The sequence below is a fragment of the Schistocerca piceifrons genome, chromosome 5 (genome assembly GCF_021461385.2).
Source record: "Schistocerca piceifrons isolate TAMUIC-IGC-003096 chromosome 5, iqSchPice1.1, whole genome shotgun sequence".
In the NCBI taxonomy this organism is placed as follows: Eukaryota; Metazoa; Arthropoda; class Insecta; order Orthoptera; family Acrididae; genus Schistocerca; species Schistocerca piceifrons.
The window spans coordinates 61,769,379-61,791,464 of NC_060142.1; the positions used below are offsets into that span (position 1 = coordinate 61,769,379).

The 22,086-nt window shown below is 43.7% G+C and overlaps 1 pseudogene; it reads right to left on the bottom strand.

Moving 5' to 3' along the window:
- Positions 1-1,154: 1,154 nt before the first annotated feature.
- LOC124799569 lies at positions 1,155-1,270 on the bottom strand (annotated as a pseudogene).
- Positions 1,271-22,086: the final 20,816 nt, after the last annotated feature.

Sequence of the window (22,086 nt, forward strand, 5' to 3'; positions counted from 1 at the left end):
TATACTTGAGTATTGCTCATCAGTGGGGGATCCATACCAGGTCGGGTTGACAGAGGAGATAGAGAAGATCCAAAGACGAGCGGCGCGTTTCGTCACAGGGTTATTTGGTAAACGAGATAGCGTTACGGAGACGTTCAGCAAACTCAAGTGCCAGACTCTGCAAGAGAGGCGCTCTGCATCGCGGTGTAGCTTGCTGTTCAGGTTTCAAGAGGGTACGTTTCTGGATGAGGTATCGAATATGTTGCTTCCCCCTACTTATATCTTATGGGGAGATCACGAATGCAGAATTAGAGAGATGCGAGTGCGCACGGAGGCTTTCCGGCAGTCGTTCTTCCCGCGAACCATACGCGACTGGAACAGGAAAGGGAGGTATTGACAGTGGCACGTAAAGTGCCCTCCGCCACACACCGTTGGGTGGCTTGCGGTGTATAAATGTAAATGTAGATGAATCTCCTCCGCTCTGCATAACTAGCGAAACGTACAGCGATTTAAACCTGCTTCCTGCAGCAAATCCTCACTTTCATTCTACAGCTTAGAACCGCTTCTTCTTCGTATTTTCTTCCAATACGAAATTAACTATTCCCTGTGCCTCAGGATGGTCCTGTCAACCAATTCCCTCTCTTGCTCGAGTTGTGCCATGAATTTCTCGTCTCCCCATTTCGATTCAGTACATTGTAATTAGTTATCCAATTTTCAGCAGTCTTCCGTACCTCAGCATCTCAAAAGATTCTATTCTCTTCCTGTCTAAACCGTTTGTCGTCCATGTTTCATTTGGTGTAAGGCTGTACTCCAAGCATGTACTTTCAGAAGAGACTTTTTAAGGCTTCAGATTATGCAGTGTGTTTTTTTTATATATTCATTGCTGTTAGAAATGACTGCGATGTATTGTCATTGTAAGGTTGGTTGTCATGCTGTGCACACTCTATGTACCTTTCAGTATGACATTGCATGTGCACTCCGTCTTCAGGCCACAAGTGCCCCATCGGGACCATCCGACCGCCGTGTCATCCTCAGCTCAGGATGTGGATAGGAGGGGCATGTGGTCGGCACACCGCTCTCCCAGTCGTTATAATGGTTTTCTTTGACCGGAGCCGCTACTATTCGGTGGAGTATCCCCTCAATTGGCATCACGAGGCTGAGTGCACCCCGAAAAATGGCAACGGCACGACGGCCTGGATGGTCACCCATACAAGTGCTGGCCACGCCCGACAGCGCTTAACTTCGGTGATCTGACGAGAACCGGTGTATCCACTGCGGCAAGGCCGTTGCCCACAGCAATGTGACACCTGTCAAAAACTGAATGACCACTTTTGCAGCGCGGGCCGCTGCGAAACGTAAAGGAAGAGATGCAACGAGATCCTGTAAGGGATATGAAGCCATGCGAACTCCAGTGCCGTGCACTAAGTTTTTCAGTTGAGGACCCGTGGCGAGAACAGCCCGATGGAGGTGGTCCCACAGATTCTCGGTTGCGTCTTAATCCAGGGTGTTTGGTGGTCAGGGGAGTAAGGTAAAGTTGTAAGATGGCAAGAACTATGCCCCTTACATGAAGAAAGATCACCTAACTCACGTTGAGTGAACAGTAGGGCTGAACAAAAATGACTGGCAAGGCACAATGCATCTTGTAGAGGGTATAGTATGGACGTATTGGAATAAATAATGTCGGGTGATGGTTTTAAAGTAATTCACACGACATGAAAACTTTGTGGAAAAGCGTCGATTTACTGGAGGCTAGTTTACCCCAGGGAAGTACTCTGAATTGACCGTGGCTGCCGGGGGAGTGGCTAAGGGAAGCGATAATAGGCAGCTTAGAGCGGCTCAAGCTCTGAGAAACGGGGAACGCAGCGTGGCCTCCAGCCGCCATAAGATGAGTGACAGTGAGTGGGTGGTTGACCCCGACTCCATGCTGGTGTACCAGGAAACAGACGGAGAACTTTACACCTGTCGTCCTGTTTTCTGTGAAACATGCGAGAAAGCCACGGAAAGCTACGGTGGAGCGGTCAACACAAGCCAAAATATGCTTGTTCGTGACTATAGCAACTTCACGCTGAATTCACGGTCCAGAGAGGCTGAGGTAAATCAGGTGAAGAGCGACAGCATGAAATACACCGGCCTCCGATGGGAATGTAGGACCAAGAATTTGAAGTACTCTCCTGGGAGTCAGAATTCCGGAAAACTTGGTGTTTGTGCAGACGCTAACCTTGATGGGTGGCCCTGGAGGATCTATATAACAGAAGTTGAAAGGAAGGGAAATTTTGTGGGAATTTGTTCACTTCCCAGAGCAGGCATTGGTCGGCACTGGGAAGTGACGCATATTTAACGCGACTTGCGCTGCAATTGGCGTAAGTGATTTTGCTGGAGGGGAAACCGAGGTGAAGAGCGGACTGTGAGAAGTCTCCGTAGAGGTCTTCTGTTCCCAGCTTGCCTAGAGTGCAGATGTGGCGTTCTTTACTCAGCTTGCCTGAGAAAGAGTGAGCATCTCTGCAGTTTAGGACTTAGCAAATGGAACGATTGAGCTTGGACATAGAAAGTTTTGGTTCAGCTATGTACTGAGCAAGATAGCTAGGAGTGAATAGACGAGCGCAGCCTTAAAGCACCACAAGGTCGGCCGACGTCCACACGACGACGACGCTCCGCCACGCTGTATTCGGTGATATTGCGCCCGCTCCGGCCACTGATTAATTAGTTGGATCATGTTGGCAAAGTTTCCACGAGGGTTTCATGGGCCGTGTATTGTAGAACTCTTCTCGCTCTTCGCATTACGCCTGGGTCAGTCAGTAGGAATTACTTTTGGGTTATCGCGCTTTACTCCACGCAAACGCAATTTATTTTCACTGCCTGATAGGAGAGGCTTGTAATGTGATGATTGAGGGTCGGGAGTTAAAATAAATTTGTGCTAATCGACTGCATCTGTTTTCAATCAAGTAGTTGAAATCCCAAGTCACTTTCTTAATTAATTTTATGTTCAACATTTGCATCTGGTGTTCAATAGCTGAATATAACATCAATGTGCACCCCATTTTAATTAAAAGGGATCACTTCTGAATAAATTAATGTCAACACTGCCACCGCAGTTCAGTCGGGAGTCACAGGGGCTTATTACTTTCTTTGCGTTATCCGATATTGCGGCAGTTTTGCACTCTCTGTTGATCTGTTAGTCAATTACCTGGGGTGAACACACACCAAAACCAGATAAGTGACGGGCGGGGTGTTACAAAGTCATCCTGACGTTCTTCGAACCATGCACGTACACTGGGAGCTGTGTGACACGCTTCAATGGAAAACAAACTGCATCCAGGGTCCGACACGATCCCCAAGGATAGATGAATACTTGTGTTGATCCACTGTGTCCTTCAGAATGATGAGATCACCCAGAAAAAGCTACGAAAACACTCCCCATACCACAACCCTCCATACTTGTTTGCTTTTAGACGTTTCACACCGTACACGCCAACTGTTATCTGTCCGATGGAGCGTAACACGTGATTCATAGTAAAGGGCGACCTGTCCCCCTGAGTGGATGCCCAGTTGCGTTACTGTCGTGCAAATTCCAACCTTTGTTGCCGATGAATAGCAGTCAGAATGAGTGCATAAATCAGGCACCTGCTGCGGAAGCCCATACATAACAACGTTCGCTGATCGTTCATTGAGGAGACACATCTGGTAGTCCCTTGGTTCATCTGGACGGTCAGTTGCTCGGCAGCCGCATGTCTGTTCGGCCCTATACAGGGTGTTACAAAACGGTACGGCCAAACTTTCAGGAAACATTCCTCACGCACAAATAAAGAAAAGATGTTATGTGGACATGTGTCCGGAAACGCTTAATTTCCATGCTAGAGCTCATCTTAGTTTCGTCAGTATGTACTGTACTTCCTCGATTCACCGCCAGTTGGCCCAATTGAAGGTGCTTCTGTTGACATGCGACTAATTGCTCTACAGTACTAGCATCAAGCACATCAGTACGTAGCATCAACAGGTTAGTGTTCATCACGAACGTGGTTTTGCAGTTAGTGCAATGTTTACAAACGCGGAGTTGGCAGATGCCCATTTGATGTATGAATTAGCACGGGGCAATAGCCGTGGCGCGGTTCGTTTGTATCGAGACAGATTTCCAGAACGAAGGTGTCCCGACAGCAAGACGTTCGAAGCAATTGATCGGCGTCTTTGGGAGCGCACGGAACATTCCAGCCTATGACTCGCGACTGGGGAAGACCTAGAACGACGAGGACACCTGCAATGGACGAGGCAATTCTTCGTGCAGTTGACGATAACCCTAATGTCAGCGTCAGAGAAGTTGCTGCTGTACACGGTAACGTTGACCCGTCACTGTATGGAGAGTGCTACGGGAGAACCAGTTGTTTCCGTACCATGTACAGCGTGTGCGGGTACTATCAGCAGCTGTTTGGCCTCCACGGGTACACTTCTGTGAATGGTTCACCCAACAATGTGTCAATCCTCATTTCAGTGCAAATATTCTCTATACGGATGAGACTTCATTCCAACGTGAGCAAATTGTAAATTTTCACAATCAACATGTGTGAGCTGACGAGAATCCGCACGCAATTGTGCAATCACGTCATCAACACAGATTTTCTGTGAACGTTTGGGCTGGCATTGTTGGTGGTGTCTTGATTGGGCCCCACGTTCTCCCACCTACGCTCAATGGAGCACGTTATCATCATTTCATACGGAATACTCTACCTGTGCTGCTAGAACATGTGCCTTTACAAGTACGACACGACATGTGGTTCATGCACGATGGAGCTCCTGCACATTTCATTTAAAGTGTTCGTACGCTTCTCAACAACAGATTCGGTGACCGATGGATTGGTAGAGGCGGACCAATTCCATGGCCTCCACGCTCTCCTGACCTCAACCCTCTTGCCTTTCATTTATGGGGGCATTTGAAAGCTCTTGTCTACGCAACCCCGGTACCAAATGTAGAGACTCTTCGTGTCCGTATTGTGGACGGCTGTGATACAATACGCGATTCTCCAGGGTTTGCATCAGCGCATCACGGATTCCATGCGACGGAGGGTGGATGCATGTATCCTCGCTAACGGAGGACATTTTGAACATTTCCTGTAACAAAGTGTTTGAAGTCACGCTGGTCGTTCTGTTGCTGTGTGTTTCCATTCCAGAGAAGTAATGAAATAAGCTCTAACATGGAAAGTAAGCGTTTTCGGACACATGTCCACATAATATATTTTCTTTCTTTGTGTGTGAGGAATGTTTCCTGAAAGTTTGGCCGTACCTTTTTGTAACATCCTGTATATCTCCGCAGCCGTTGTTCACCGTCATCACCTATGGGCTGTGGTGCACCAAACGTGCTTCGCCGTCGTTTCCGGATAGCGCCATTTGGCCATGCATGGCATACTCCAATCAAGGCGGCACGTGAACAGTTTACACACTTAGCTGTTTAGGAAATGCTTCCATCTTTGGCCCAAAAACCAGTGATAAAACCGTTTTGGACGTCAGATAAATCGCTACGTTTCAGCAATACGACAACACTGCAACGTTTTCCGCGTCCCCAGGCCGCTTTACATATCCTCAGTTGCTAATGGTGGCAACTGCCGCTTGTGAGTGGTTACTGCACGTTGATGTCGTACACAGACGGTGGTCACATTGATGCGACTCGACAATGTATAATGTAAAACATCTACAGCTATTCTACAGTTGTATTCACAGAAAATTGTAGAAATAAAAGAAAACAGGAAGGGAGCACTGGAAAAAATCACAGTCACAGAACTTCTGTGTCTATTCTGTTGCAATGGTGGCAATGAGCACTCTTGGAATTCCTCAAGATTGCTGATCGTGCAATTTTTTAAATCTGTGTTTAATACCATAAAAAACTACTGCCGAGTGGTTCTAGGCGCTTCAGTCCGGGACCGCACTGCTGCTGCTGCTTCTGTGGTCGCAGGTTCGAATCCTGCCTCGGGCACGGATGTGTGTGATATCCTTAGGTTAGTTAGGTTTAAGTAGTTCTAAGTCTAGGTGACTGATGACCTCAGATGTTAAGTCCCATAGTGCTCAGAGCCATTTGAACTATTTTGAAACTACTGCCTGGATGTGTGTGATGTCCTTAGGTTAGTTAGGTTTAAGTAGCTCTAAGTCTAGGGGACTGATGACCTCAGATGTTAAGTCCCATAGTGCTTGGAGCCATTTGAGCCATTTTGAAGCTACTACCAGCTGATCCTACACAGGTCGGCAGTAATCGAGCCCTCGTATCATCATTTAGGTTCAGAATTCTAAAATTCTGTTGATGTGCTTGTCATACTGAACACATAGCAGTGATTAACCTGTTCATCAGTATCCCATGTGGACTCACCGTCATCATCATAATCATCGTCATCTTCTATCGTAACTTCGAATGACCGTGGGATTCCCTCTTCACTCTTTCCTTGCAGAACACCTTCTCGAGATGCTACAGCTGTTGCTCTTCTTCTTGTGCCCATACGCTCCAAACCTCTTTGGTCGTCCTCCATTTGTTTGCCAAATATGTTGCTCTGTACTTCGAAACCGATATTTCTATGTTCCTTACTGTAAAAATGATACTGCAGCACTCTTTATAATCCATTAGTCCAGGGTTAAGTAACTTGCATCCCTCGGTAGCTAAACTAATCTTGTCCAGGTTCACGATATCCAGTCCCATCATCCTTTCCATTTGGTTTACATATATACAGTGTCGAGGGAAATTGTGTATTTGTTTCCCTGTTGCAAGCAAAATAATTTTTAAAGCGGAATTTTACGTGCCCATTCGATTGATCAATCCAAGATTATTCTAGTTCTAAATTCATTTTTTATCGACATGTGTTAACAGGGACGCTAAAATAATAGAATATCCAGTACTGCAGTAGCGACGGACCAGCTCTGTTGCATGGCGGTAGCAGTTTGCGCAGGCCAGGGCAGCACAGGAGTCCCTGTTGGGGTACTGGGTATTCTCCGTGTTTTACTGTCCCTGTTAATACATATCGATAAAAAACGAATTTCGCATTAGACTAATTGGGGATCCATCAATCGAATGGGCAGATAAAATCCTGCTTTTAAAAATAATGTTGTTTGTGGCGGGAAACAAACCGATGCTGTCCGTCGACACTGGGCTAAGTATTAAAGACGTGATGAGCAGTATTTGTTTGAGGTGACTCCAGCTACACAGTGCAAAAACTAAATTGCAAATATCTGCCGAAACACGAGAGAAATTGCTCCTTACTACTCTTAGGAGAGATATTCGGTATATAATTAAGAGGCGATCAAGAAGTTTTCATTCGAAGACCGTATAGTCCAGAATCGGTATAGCAATCGGACAAAACCGCCCTGTGCATTGACGCAGTCCTCCTACCGATGCACCAGTTTGAAGATACCCGTTTTGTAAAACACCGTGTCCTGCTGCGTGAAAATGTCCGTAACTGCCTACTGCACATCCTCGTCCGACAGGAATCGTCGACCCTTCAAGGCCTTTTTTTAAGGGACCGAAGCCTTGATAATCGCATGGAGAAAGGTCACGACAATTGGGCGTGCACTGCGGCAGGAGGTTGTTGTGGCTCACTTGGTTGGCTCTCGGTGCTGACTTGCTGGCACGTCCTCTTTGCGTGGCATAGGATGTTTTCCGTCGCCCAACCTTTTATTCATTGACTATGGTTTTAGCTATGAAGGCTGGGCCTTCTACATTCTCTGTCATGTTGTTTGCCATGTTTTAATTTTTATATACTCCTTATGATGTGGCTATAAGACACGAAACTGATAGTGCTTTAGTAAAACGGGTTCAAGATACAGCTAGGTCAGATGTCCACTATACGCAGGAGGCGGCCACACGGGTAGCAGGGGCTGTGTGGCGTGGACTCGGCGGTTTTTTAGGTTACAGGGTCTCGGGAAAACACAAGAAGGGCTTCAGTCACAAAGGGTGCGGGCTGAACACAGGAAGAACGTAGATACAGGAACCATTGGTATAACAGTTGTAGATTGTCGTAGCTGTGTTGGGAAACTACTAGAGCTCCAAGCGCTAATAGAAATGACTGATGCTCAAATCGTTATAGGCACTGAAAGCTGGCTAAAGCCGGAAATAAGCACAGCCGAAATTTTGACGAAGAACCTAACGGTATTCCGAAAGGATAGGCTAAACACGGTTGGCGCTGACGTGTTTGTTGCCGTTAGAAATAGTTTACCTTGTTGCGAAATTGAAGTAGATTCTTCCTGTGAGTTAGTATGGGCAGAGTCATTGCTGGCAACCGGAATAAAATAATAATTGGATCCTTTTACCGACCTCCCAGTTCAGATGATACAATTGATGAAAGGTTAAAAGGAAACTTGAGTTTGATTTCAATCACGTACCCGACTCATATGATAATAGTTGGTGGTGACTTTAATTTACCCTCGATATTTTGGCGAAAATACATGTTTAATTCCAGAGGTACGCATAAAATATCATCCGAAATTGTGCTAAACGCATTCTCTGAAAATTATTTCGAGCAGTTAGTTCAATGAGCCCATGCGAACAGTAAACGGTTGTGAAAACACACTTGACCTCATAGCAACAAATAATCCTGAGTTAATAACGAGCATCAAAACCGATTCAGGGATTAGTGAACACAGGGCTGATGTAGCAAGATTGAATATTGTAATCCCCAAATCCTCGAAAAATAAGCGAAAAATATACCTATTCAAAAAATCAGATAAAAATTCACTTGACGCCTTCTTGAGAGACAATCTCCACTCATTCAAAACTAATAATATAAGTGTAGACCAGATGCGGCATAGATTCAAAGAAATAGTATCGGGAGCAATTGAGAAATTTGTACCAAATAAATTAACTAACGACGGAGCTGATCCTCGTTGGTATACAAAACGGGTTAGAACACTGTTGCAGAAACAACGAAACAAACATGCCAAATTTAAACAGATGCAAAATCCCCAAGATTGGTGATCTTTTACGGAAGCTCGAAATTTAGCGCGGACATCAATGCGAGATGCTAATAACAGTTTCCACAACAAAAAATTCTCTCGAAACCTGGCAGAAAATCCAAAGAGATTCTAGTCGTATGTGAAGTATGCTACCGGTGAGATACAATCAATGCCTTCCCTTGCGCAATAGCAATGGAGATACTATCGAAGACAGTGCTGGCAAAGCAGAGTTACTAAACACAGCCTTCCCAAATGCCTTCACAAAAGAAGACGAGGTAAATATTTCAGAATTCGAACCGAGAACAGCTGCCAACTTGAGTAACGTAGAAGTAAATAACCTCAGAGTAGTGAAGCAACTTAAATCACTTAATAAAAGCAAGTCTTCTGGTCCAGACTGTATACCAATTACGTTCCTTTCAGAGTATGCTGATCCATTAGCTCCATATTAACAATCATATACAACCGTTCGCTCGACGAAAGATCCGTACCCAAAGACTGGAAAGTTGCACAGGTCACACCAATATTCAAGAAAGGTAGTAGGAGTAGTCCACTAAATTACAGGCCCATATCGTTAACGTCGATATGCAGCAGGATTTTGGAACATGTATTGTGTTCGAACATTATGAATTACCTCGAAGAAAATGGTCTATTGACACACAGTCATCATGGGTTTAGAAAACATCGTTCCTGTGAAACACGACTAGCTCTTTATTCACATGAAGTGTTGAGTGCTATTGACAAGGGATTTCAAATCGATTCCGTAGTTCTGGTTTTCCGGAAGGCTTTTGACACTGTACCACACAATCGGCTCGTCGTAGCAAAATTGAGTGCTTATGGAATATCGTCTCTTATGTGACTGGATTTGTGATTTCCTGTCAGAGAGGTCACAATTCGTAGTAATTGACGGATAGTCATCGAGTAAAATAGAAATGATTTCTGACGTTCGTCAAGGTAGTGTTACTGGCCCTCTGCTGTTCCTTATATATATAAACGATTTGGGAGACAATCTGAGCAGCCGTTTGCAGATGACGCTGTCGTTTATCGACTAATAAAGTCATCAGAAGATCAAAACAAATCGGAAAACGATTTAGAAAAGATATGTGAATGGAGCTGCGAAAATTAGCAATTGACCCTAAATAATGAAAAGTGTGTGGTCATCCACATGAATGCTGAAAGGAATCCGCTAAACTTCGGTTACACGATACATCTGTCGAATCTAAAGGACATAAATCCAACTAAATAGCTAGGAATTATAACTACAAACAACTTATATAGGAAATAACGCATAGAAATTGTTGTGGGGAAGGCGAATCAAAGACTGCGTTTTATTGGCAGAACGCTAGAAAATGTCACAGATCTACTAAAGAAAAAGAGAGTACCTACACTACGCTTGTCCGTCCTCTTTTACAATAGTGCTGCATTGTGTGGCACCCTTACCAGACAGGATTAACTGAATACATCGAGAAAGTTCAAAGAATAGCAGCTCGTTTTGTATTACCGAGAAATAGGTGAGAGAGTGTCACGGACACGATATAGGATTTGGGGTCGACGTATTAAAACATGTGTTTCTCATTTCGACGAGATCTTTTCCGAAATTTCAATCACCAACATTCTCTTCAAATGCGACAGTATTTTGTTGATGCCGACTTACATAGAGAAAACCGATCATCGTAATAAAATAAGGGAAATCAGAACATGCACGGAAAGATATGTGTTCCTTTTTTTACGCGCACAGTTCGAAAGTGGAATAATAAAGAATTACTGTGAAGGTGGGTCGATGAGCCGTCCGCCAGGCACTTACGTGGTATTTATAGAGTATCCATGTAGATGTAGATGTTCAAGTAGTATTGTATTTCTTGTTTACGTAGGCTTCAAGCGAAATTTGAGCTCAGTTACATGGAAACTAAATGCAACAGTTTGCATTTCAAATGTATTTATGCTAACTGAAATGATATTCGATATTGATGTCAGTGGTGACCCATATTTACTGGACTGTTTTCGTCTCTGTCATTGCATATTTTCACCGGTGTCAGTTTGCACTACTAAGAACACGTGGTACACTCTGTATTACATGTTACTGTATTTCTCTGTTTCAAAAGAGGTTTTCTTGCTATTGTAAGTCTGAATTTTACATACTCTTTGCTTCGTCCATTGACAATTGTTGTGCTCTCCAAAAGCCAAAACTCTTCTACTATTTTCGGTGTCTCATTTCCTAATGTAAACCCTCAGCGTCACCTGATTTAATTTGACCTCATTCCATTACGAATCTTTTACTGTTGTCAGTGCTTCTCTTATCAAGAATTTTAATAAAAAAATACGTAATATAAATTATGTGCGAGAGTACTGAATTTGTTTGCCTAATGTTCACATAGAGTGATATAAGCCGTAATGAAGCTACAACATGCATTTTCGAGGCTTTTTACTCATCTGCATGGAATACAAGACGAGACTAACGAACTAATGCGGAGCGAGCAGCCGATATAAATCGAAACAAGGATTGAGTGAGACAGACAACTTGAAACATGCGAAATATGGACAACCAGATTGGTGATTCGAGACTAGTGAAGAACGGGATACAACACGTCGGCTTTGACCAATGGCGTCAGAATTTGCCAGAGTAGATTTATTACACAGATTTAACAGCAGAGACGAGTGTTCATAAACAAAGGCATGCAGGAGAGGAAGCAGATGGTAGACATATATCACGTCCAGTAATTTTTCGACCATAATGTTAAGGATATCGCTTGTTTGAGTCCTAGTACTTAGTAAAAAATGAATAAAAAATGCATAGAAGTAGCGGTAGCATACAATACCTCGGTTGACATATATGTGAGTTGTATCTCGAACTTCAGTTGATCTGTATAGGTTAACTGCAGTACGGGTTACAAATTTAACGTACGTCGATTTCTTCGTTTTCGTTAGTATTAGTATCCTATTCTTTACTTGAACTGTATGGGTGAACTGAAGTACGGGATACAAATTTTACAGGTGTTATTTCTTTCCCCTCCGCTGCTACTGGCATTCTGTTCTTACGTAGATGGTACTACTGGCAAAGGCGAAAAGATCTACATACATAGCATTTGTATTCCATACTTCAGTTGACCTATATAAGTCAACTGAAGAATGGGATGCTACTGCTTACGAAAACGAGGAAATCGAAGTACATAACATTGGCAACCTGTACCTCACTTCAACTACGCGAAGGCGAAAAAAAAAGACACATACTTCAGTTGAGCTATATAGGTAAAGTGAAGTATGGGACACAAGTTTTCTTTATTTTTTTTTTTTTTTTTTTACAACGACATAAAAACCAACAGCAGAGAAATTTTTATCCCATTTTTCAGTTGTGCTATATAGGTCAACTGAAGGATAGGACATTAGTACTAGCGAATGGGAAATAACGACATTTATAACGTGTCTATCCTGCACCTAAACTGACCTATGTAGGTCAACTGAAGAATAGGATACTAGTGCTAGCGAAGGCGATAAACGTACATAACATTTGTATCCTGTTCTTCAGTTGACCTATATAGGTAAATCACATCTATGTTAGATATGTCGCTTTTTCAGTGTAGCTAGCACTAGTATCCCGTACTTTGGTAGCCTGTATACGTCAACTGATGTACGGAATACAAATTTTACGTATGTCCGTCTTTTCGCCTTCAGTAGTGCTAGAATAGAATCGAAAAACTCGTAGTGATACTAGTACTGGGAAAGGGAGAACGAGCAACAACTGCAAAAATTGTGTTCCGTACAGCAGCTGACGAACCCATACTTAACGCAGAATAGCATAGCACGACAAAGAAATACATCAAAATAGACAAATTCAGTACAACATAAAAATGGGCAACATCTATCGGGTACACTAACTTTATATTATTGGTACAAGCCCCAGTTGATGAAGATCTGAATTCAATATCATGATTGACGACAAGATGCTGAAAACCCCTATTCTCCAAAATCCTATATGAAGAGAAACTATCGGAAATAACTACAGAACCCTCTGCAACATGATCTTCAATTAATTTCACCAAAACTTTCTTCGTTCGATTAGGAACTGCTTTAAAAACTACATCATCACATTCTGGACCTGAAATTACAGCCCTCCAAAGCCATAATTCTACCGCAGGTTCCCCCCAGTTGTACTTGGTTTTGCCAAAACGAGACTCATCGATTTCGACTCTAACACCCGGGTTCCTAAAGGCCTCCTACACTTTATATGTTCCCCACAAACTTCTCTACGAAACGAATACCAGTCTAAAGCGGTAAGATCACTCACACGACAATCATGCACACACAACCATACAGGATACCTCAAACACCAACAGTATGTAATTTTTATTATTTCCCTAAAAGGCCAGCTTCGATTTCTCAAACCATGTTCCTCGTCTAATGAAGCCCCATAGTAGATCCTCGCTACGCCTCCATACGAATAAACGTGAGTACGACGAGGAGACACACTTATCAAGCGCATATCTTCGCCACACTCATGACATCGAACGTAATCAGAAAGAAAACCAGACATTTGCAAAAATCGAATGGTTGCCGTCATATCTACGCCCAAAGCCTTCTTCAAGTCTTCCATATTCATGGGAATAGATAAATCCATATCTACAAATCAAAATGAAATACTAAAAATTCTTCTAAATGAAAAACTATTCTTCCAAATTACGTCAAACTCACTAAGGATGAAATTAAGTACCGAATGAATTGAAAAGAATCAGTTATTTAAATCAACGCAAACTAAAAAAGTCTTACGCAATGTCTAGCGCTGTCCTTGAAAACCATATTCATTTTTTTCAGTTTACAATGATGGCGCTTATCCACAGCAGACAACCGATTTATTATCTGTGGCTCGAAAGTATATACATTAATATCTATGAGAAACCTATGACGTCATTGGTCAAAGCCGACGGGTTGTATCCCGTTCTTCAGTTGACCCGGTGATTCTGGTGCTACTATCATTCAGCCAGTTGATTGCGATACCACACAAAGAGTTCAAGTATGGAGGGACAGAAAGAAGGTAAGACTTTAACGACCCGTCGATGACCAGGTCATTACAGACGGAGCACAAGGATGGGGAAGGAAATCTACTGTGTTCACCTGAAAGGAACCAGTCCGACATTATTAATTTAGGGACACCGCTGGATACCTGAATCTAAGTCGCCAGATAGCGATTTGAACCTCACAGTCCACGAGTATGCTTCCATTGTCGAAACTACTCCGTCACTCACTCGACACTAAAAATTTCCATTGGATCCTCGGTACCTTTGGACGGTCAACAAAGGTTGGTTCCCTTATCTTCCACGAGTCGCCGCTGGTAGTGGATTGCGAGACAGTACCAAAGCTGCAATTTTCGTTGAAGGTCGGGCTCAGCAGAATGAGTTAAGTTTTGAGGCCCCAGTGATTAGAGTTAAAGGTTTCTTACTAGCATTTTCCAATGCCAGAAGAATCTGTTCTTCGCAGAGAAGGTGGAATCGTGAGATCTGTTGTAAGAAAGATACAGTGAGACTGTCTATGGAGTGAGCATTGTGTACTGCGCATGTTGGTAACATCGAACGGAAAATGTCATGTGACTTACGTATATCACTTGTTTAGAGTTTGCTCAAAGATCATATTTTTAATATTACACCTATTTAGACTTTTACTCGTTTATTCATTAGTAAAAGAAACGGTGAAAAACTATTGCTGACACTGATGCAGTTAAAAATTCGCAAAAGGAGGAACACATACTTTTGATAGGTAAGTACCACAAAACCACATGGTCTGGAAGGCAATGCAGGTTGGCGACAAAAATTGTTTTCAGTATAACTCAGTCCTCATTCTAATGATATTCCTACTCAACGGTAAGAAATAATGATGTCATACGACCGGAATGTGTGTTTCTGTCCTTTCATGAAAAAGAACTAGCTCTGTAGTAGTAACGTGTATCTGAAAAAATGACGTATTTTAAGTACGGTCTAGATACAAAGGGAAAGAAAAGAGAATTTCTCATTATAAACTATTCACGTATTTCAAGCCGCCTAAACGGATGGACGGAGCCAATAAGAAGCACGTTTCTGCTCGTTATCAGTGGAGCAACCACTTGCAATCAGAAGACGCTCGGGAGCAGAAAACGGCAACGTGCCCAAATCGACAGAGACGTGACTCTTGTGTTCGTAGACTGTCACGTAAAAAATTGTGTGGGGGGTGATGAACTGCAAACTACAGAGGCACTAAAGAAGATAACGGAACAAATCTAAAAGCCCATACAAAAGACAACCTTCACCTGCAGAATGCGCTGTGGTTTACGAGACTCCGGATGGCTCAGAGCTAATTACATCAGAGGAGAACCGTATGTTCAACACCATATGCTTCAGACGAGCCGTGAGTTATAGTCTGAAATACTGGACTGCAAAATCAAATTTCTCTGAATATAACAGCCATGTCGAAGACTTCTATTTTTATTACACATATACGCCTCTGAGAGTTTAAGTTTTACGTCCGCAGAAAGGTGCAATCGATTTAACGCCCACGTTTTGGGCAGCACGCTTTCGAAAGATTCAGAAGTCTCATGATGAATTACCTTCTGACTGCTATCATTCCTCGGTGCTCTTCCTGCTTCATAAGGTTTTCTTAAGTTTTTACTGACGGGATGAATACAGCCATGTTCCCCGCCAATCGCCTAGTCTCAGACTGATGCCAAGCAACGTCGTGGGACGCTGCAGCGACTACTCCATTGTTACGAGTTGCGAACCGTCACGATTCGCGTTGTCTGCTCTTAGATGCTGTACAGAAAATAATCGCTGCATATTGAGGTAATTTTCTAGCGATAAGAGCAGAGCGTAAATAGGCTGGGCACCTGGGGAAAGCCTCCGGACTTCCGAGGGCAAACAGAACGAAGAAAAGAAAGGAAAAGTGGAAAATTATCAAAATCGATCAGTCAAGGGAACTCTTTCGCTATGTTCAAATATTCAAATGTGGTTCTGGAAATCCATCAGTGATAAAGATATGCGAGTCTCCTATCTCCTTCACACGGGTCAAGCATCACTCTGCAGTAGGAATCGAACATCACTCAACTGAACATATAGAACAAAAGTGCCTAGTAGTGAGAAAATGTTGCGGCCAAGGCTGTGGTTGGGCAATTGTCATGTCATATTTTTAATTTAGATCTTAAACACAGTTTACAAGTCAACCCAAAAGTCGATCTGTATTTCGGAACAGGTGATATTTACAAATTTTTTGGACTCATAAATTAATTTCTTTTTTCTGCGACTTCTTCCAGTGTAACGTTAAAGACGCTAAACTCAACACGATGGGATGTCATACCAGTATACGGCACCATCTACGCATTTGAAGGGTTGGGGGTCAGCTGTAACGCCGCAATCTTAGCAAGGCTGTCCGCCCCGATAGCTGAGTGGTCAGCGCGGCGGAGCGTCAGGCCAAGGGCCCCGGGTTCGATTCCCAGCTGGGTCGGAGATTTTCTTCGCTCAGGGACTGGGTGTTGTGTTGTCCTCATTATCATTTCATCCTCATCAGTGGAAGGCAATGGGAAACCACCAATGGAATCAGTTCCCTAGACGCTCATACGGTGGACCTCCCTGACGAGGCTTCCCCCATGACCAGACCTGCCGTAAGGCAGAACACAAAGTTAAGTTAGCAAGCCTCGTTGTACGGGGGGATGTGCACTTGCGTATTAGCGAGACGCCTATATCAAGGAAAGAAATACAGATAATTAAAAATCAGTATATATTTTTGCAGATTTACGACCTAGCCTTAGACTCGCTGGTGAACATGTCATCTCGTTACCAATTTTATTTCAACGTTTCGCAGCCATTAAATGCAAATTTTCCCATGATTAAAAAATCAGAGACAAGAGAGTCGGTAAAAGATAGATTCCTGGCATGTTGAGGAACTGTACATCGGAATCTAAATTCGAATGCGATTATTTTGGGAGTAATCGGTTATTTGCACAAGGTGATGGCAACAGTTAAATTCAGACAAAAATTAAAACTGCTCTTCTTCTTCAAAGAGGAGGCGTAATGCTGCAAAAACGAATGTATAGAGTGTCACTAGATGTCTGTGTCTTCCAAGAGCACAGATTGTTCGGTTCTTTCATGCAGAAGGCACTGGTACTTAAAAACCACTAATACCCAAAGGCTTCAAATGCCATCTCCTACATCAGGCGATAAATATCAGGCAATTATAGTTTGCCTGCTCTTTACCATCCGTAGAAGATAGAAATCTTTATCACATGTACGTGCCACAGTTTGGAATTGGCGACCGAAACCACACTGCGTTGTTGTCGCGAGACTTCAGTTTCCACCACGTGGAAAGAAGCCATCATAACCGCCTGGTTTTTTCACCTCGATTGACACCTCATGGATTCAGTTCTCTCTCTCTCTCTCTCTCTCTCTCTCTCTCTCTCTCTCTCTCCTCACATAAATTCAGCTTCCTCCGGCGCTTTAAAATCCATGGATCGTTATAATCCTTTTGATAATTATGTATGTTGATTCCTGCATTCATTAAATCTCTGTGCGTCTGTAGTGTATCTTGTCAGTAAAGATAGTTCTCGCCTAAACGCTTATCAATTCTAGGAGAACATATCCCATTGTTAAACTTCAATCTGTTTTAATCAGAGATCTGCCCCTGACCATTCTCATCTCTCATCAGTCTCTTAATTAACTGACATCCCTGCAAATAGGAACCTTGTCGGAACTGAGTTGCATTTCTATTAAATTCCTGGCAGTTTGTAAATTTCTGCTCTAAGAGACAGACCTAGTTACTACAGTCAGAGAACTCTCAGTAATCCGTGTAAGACCCCGGCCCGGGGTTTAAAGGACACAGCAAGAAGTGACGGAGGGGGGGGATCACAGACTGTTTGAGTCGTGAGTGCATGCAGCAGATAACAGTAGTTAAAAAACGCTCACATTGGCTTGCAGCATTCGAAGCAAGACCCCGTACACCTCGTAATAACCTGCCTAGTAAATTCCACGACGCGTCTTTCATCGCAGAAACTACAAATATTCGCAGCCACCTACGTAGCCATCTCGTAGAAATAATGCAGATAAACTCAGGCAAACAACGTCTCGATCAGACGCGTACAATCATTCTGTTCACGCCCCATTTGTGCAGGAAGGTCTCTAAATAAACAATATCTTCTCCCATTCTTCACACTGATTTGCAGAGTGTAGACGAATATGTAGATTTTGCGTAGAAAATGAAAGAGCACGAAATATTAATTTTTCTAAGATAATAGACCAGTTTACACATACGTGTGAAACTCATTTAAGTAAGACGCTGATTCAAGTCACGAAATTCATAAATTTCATCAGAAGTTTACATTTTCACGTCGATTTTTATATTTATGTACGTCTCTGAAATTATCTTTCCGTACTGTTTCAGATAGTATTCCACTATTTATGAGATCATTGGGTATGTATTTATTCTAATCTTCTATTAGTCCCTCTCCTCCTTCCTTCTCTCTCTCTGCCCATCTCCCCCTCTCCTCTTTCTGTCTACCTCCTCCATCCTCCACATCTCCTTGTGCCCGTCTCTATCCATTTCCTCGCTCCTCTGTCCGTAAGCTTCGTCCCCCTCTGCCCATCTTCTCCTCCCCCCTCTAATTTCAACTTCTCCTCCCCCTCTCTTTGTCAATCTCCTTCTCCCATCCCTCCATCCATCTTCTCTCCCTGCCTCTCTCTGTCCATCTCGTCCTTCCCCGTCCCTGTTCATCTCTGCCCCATTCCTTTCTGTGTCCATCTCCTCCTCTCCCCTCTCTCTGCCCATCACCTCCTCTCCCTCCATTTCCCCTCAACTATGTCAATCTCCTCCTACTCCTCCTCTATCTATCATTGCCTATCTCCGCCTTCCTCCTCGCTGCCTGTCCATCTCTTCCTCCCGCCCTTTCCCTCACCAAGTTATCACGCTCACCCCAACAGGAGGCTGGTGCTACTTACTCCTACAGCATTTTTTTTCCATATTGTAAGTAAAATGTGTGCCAAATGTGACTGAAATCGTTCCAGGGCTAAAATGAGCTCTTTATCCGTGGCTTTGCCCGCATACGCACAAGCCAAATATATTCCTCATATATTTAACACATTTCACACATTTTTGTATACATACATATTTCACGTTTATATCTAGCCAATTTCGCCATACAGTTTCATTTTCACCCAGCTCATTTTTATATCTCCTGAACTATGAGGTGTACAATGACATAATTTTGTAGTTACAGTCAGTGCAATATGTGGCTACTGTTTACAACATGTGTTGTGAATAGAGTTAGTAGGGAAGAAGAATAAACTAAAACGTATTGTATGATGCAGCAGTTTTTCACGCTTCTAAGTGCTTACGGCGTCATATATCATTAACTATATTATGTAAAATGATATATTTTTCTAGGTACATTCAGAGGTATATGTCGACACTGTCTGCGAAAACTGTTGAGAACAGAGTTAGTAGAAAGAAAATAATAAATTTAAAAGTCTTGCATGGCATGTGGTTTTCCACACATCTCGGTGTTTATGACGTCATATCTCGCAAACTAAGTGTTGTACAATGATGTAACTTTTCTGTTACATCCAGAGGTACATATGGATATGGTATGAAAAATGTGTCACGAATAGAGTTAGGAGTAAAGAAGTAATAAATTAAAACGTCATGTTTCATGCGGCGGTTTACTGCACGAAGAAATTATGTGTCAAGTTTGTTGCACGTCTTTAAGTGCATCTATTCTCAAATACTGAATTACTAAAGTATGGGTTTTCACGCGTCGTGGGCTATGCTACTTTTTCACCTCGACCCCAGTTCTGGGATAAGTGGCTGGTTCCTCTCCCCCAGAGTGACTCTTTCCAGACAGTAAGTGATATGTGTACCAAGTTTGGTTGAATTCGTTCCAGTGGTTTAGGAGATAAGTAACAATATACAACAGACATAAACACATACATACATACATTTTTATAATTTGTGTGGATGTAATATGATAACTAATTAAATACACTAATACGTATTTTAAATCAGTTCAATTTTCAATTTAATTAAAATGTAGATTGGGCAGTGTCCAGTACTTGTTATATGCAATGCATGGGCTCCACAGAAATTTTTAAAGGTGGTGGGCAAGACTCTGAAATTGCCATTTTTTATGTAAATGAGTTTGTCAGTTTCGATATGTGCCATGTCACAAGAATTAAATTTTAGACCAGACACCAAAAAAACTTATATTCTCGAGAATTTATAGTTATCCACTCAACACATGAATAAAAATTCGGTACTCCAGATTCCAGGAGGGGTTGGTGGAGGGTGGGGGGCGGGGGGGGGGGGGGGGGGGGGAATAGAGAAGGGGCAGTATGCAGGAGGGAGAGGGGACGTACTTTATGCACTTGTCCAAAGCCCCCGTGATCATACGTAAGGCTCTCGTTCAATCCTGTTCAAATTGTTCACAGCCCAATGAAAAGAAAATTCCCTGTCACAGTGTAACAATTTGTTTTCGTTAACAAATATTAACTTTTTACATTATTTAGTATTGTGTTTAATGTGTCAATTACGTGTATTAAAGCTAACCGGACAGTTTTTATAACGTTTGCTTCCCACTATTCGCTTTACATTCAGATAACAGGTTCAGAACTAGAGAAGTCCTAATGCTCTCTTTCTGTTGGGTCTAAATAAGGGACAAAAAGCCAGGAAAGGTGTTGCGCTGAGGCCGAAGCTAGTTCCCAGAACTCCGTTTTGCGGAGTGGAGTCCTGCAGGGCGACTCCGGGTGAGAAAAAAGACTATCTTTCACGCGTTGCAGGTACAGTCACGTTCAGGTAGGCACAAAAGACAAAGAAAATGTGGGATGAGAAAGCAAGTGGTAGATGTTTCGTTCTAGTAGCAAAGTCTGTTTTGCGTGTGAATGTAAAACTGCTGCAGCCCGAAGCTTGGAACATCGATGACAGCTGAGGTTGTTACGCAACGACTGAACACGCTAATATGCTACTGTTGGTAATTGTTATAGCTGATTCGTGCTGCTTTTATGCTGCGGAGCAGAGCAACGAAATTTCGTATTCGGCTGGAATATACACTATCTGAACAAAAATACACTCCTGGAAATTGAAATAAGAACACCGTGAATTCATTGTCCCAGGAAGGGGAAACTTTATTGACACATTCCTGGGGTCAGATACATCACATGATCACACTGACAGAACCACAGGCACATAGACACAGGCAACAGAGCATGCACAATGTCGGCAGTAGTACAGTGTATATCCACCTTTCGCAGCAATGCAGGCTGCTATTCTCCCATGGAAACGATCGTAGAGATGCTGGATGTAGTCCTGTGGAACGGCTTGCCATGCCATTTCCACCTGGCGCCTCAGTTGGACCAGCGTTCGTGCTGGACGTGCAGACCGCGTGAGACGACGCTTCATCCAGTCCCAAACATGCTCAATGGGGGACAGATCCGGAGATCTTGCTGGCCAGGGTAGTTGACTTACACCTTCTAGAGCACGTTGGGTGGCACGGGATACATGCGGACGTGCATTGTCCTGTTGGAACAGCAAGTTCCCTTGCCGGTCTAGGAATGGTAGAACGATGGGTTCGATGACGGTTGGGATGTACCGTGCACTATTCAGTGTCCCCTCGACGATCACCAGTGGTGTACGGCCAGTGTAGGAGATCGCTCCCCACACCATGATGCCGGGTGTTGGCCCTGTGTGCCTCGGTCGTATGCAGTCCTGATTGTGGCGCTCACCTGCACGGCGCCAAACACGCATACGACCATCATTGGCACCAAGGCAGAAGCGACTCTCATCGCTGAAGACGACACGTCTCCATTCGTCCCTCCATTCACGCCTGTCGCGACACCACTGGAGGCGGGCTGCACGATGTTGGGGCGTGAGCGGAAGACGGCCTAACGGTGTGCGGGACCGTAGCCCAGCTTCATGGAGACGGTTGCGAATGGTCCTCGCCGATACCCCAGGAGCAACAGTGTCCCTAATTTGCTGGGAAGTGGCGGTGCGGTCCCCTACGGCACTGCGTAGGATCCTACGGTCTTGGCGTGCATCCGTGCGTCGCTGCGGTCCGGTCCCAGGTCGACGGGCACGTGCACCTTCCGCCGACCACTGGCGACAACATCGATGTACTGTGGAGACCTCACGCCCCACGTGTTGAGCAATTCGGCGGTACGTCCACCCGGCCTCCCGCATGCCCACTATACGCCCTCGCTGAAA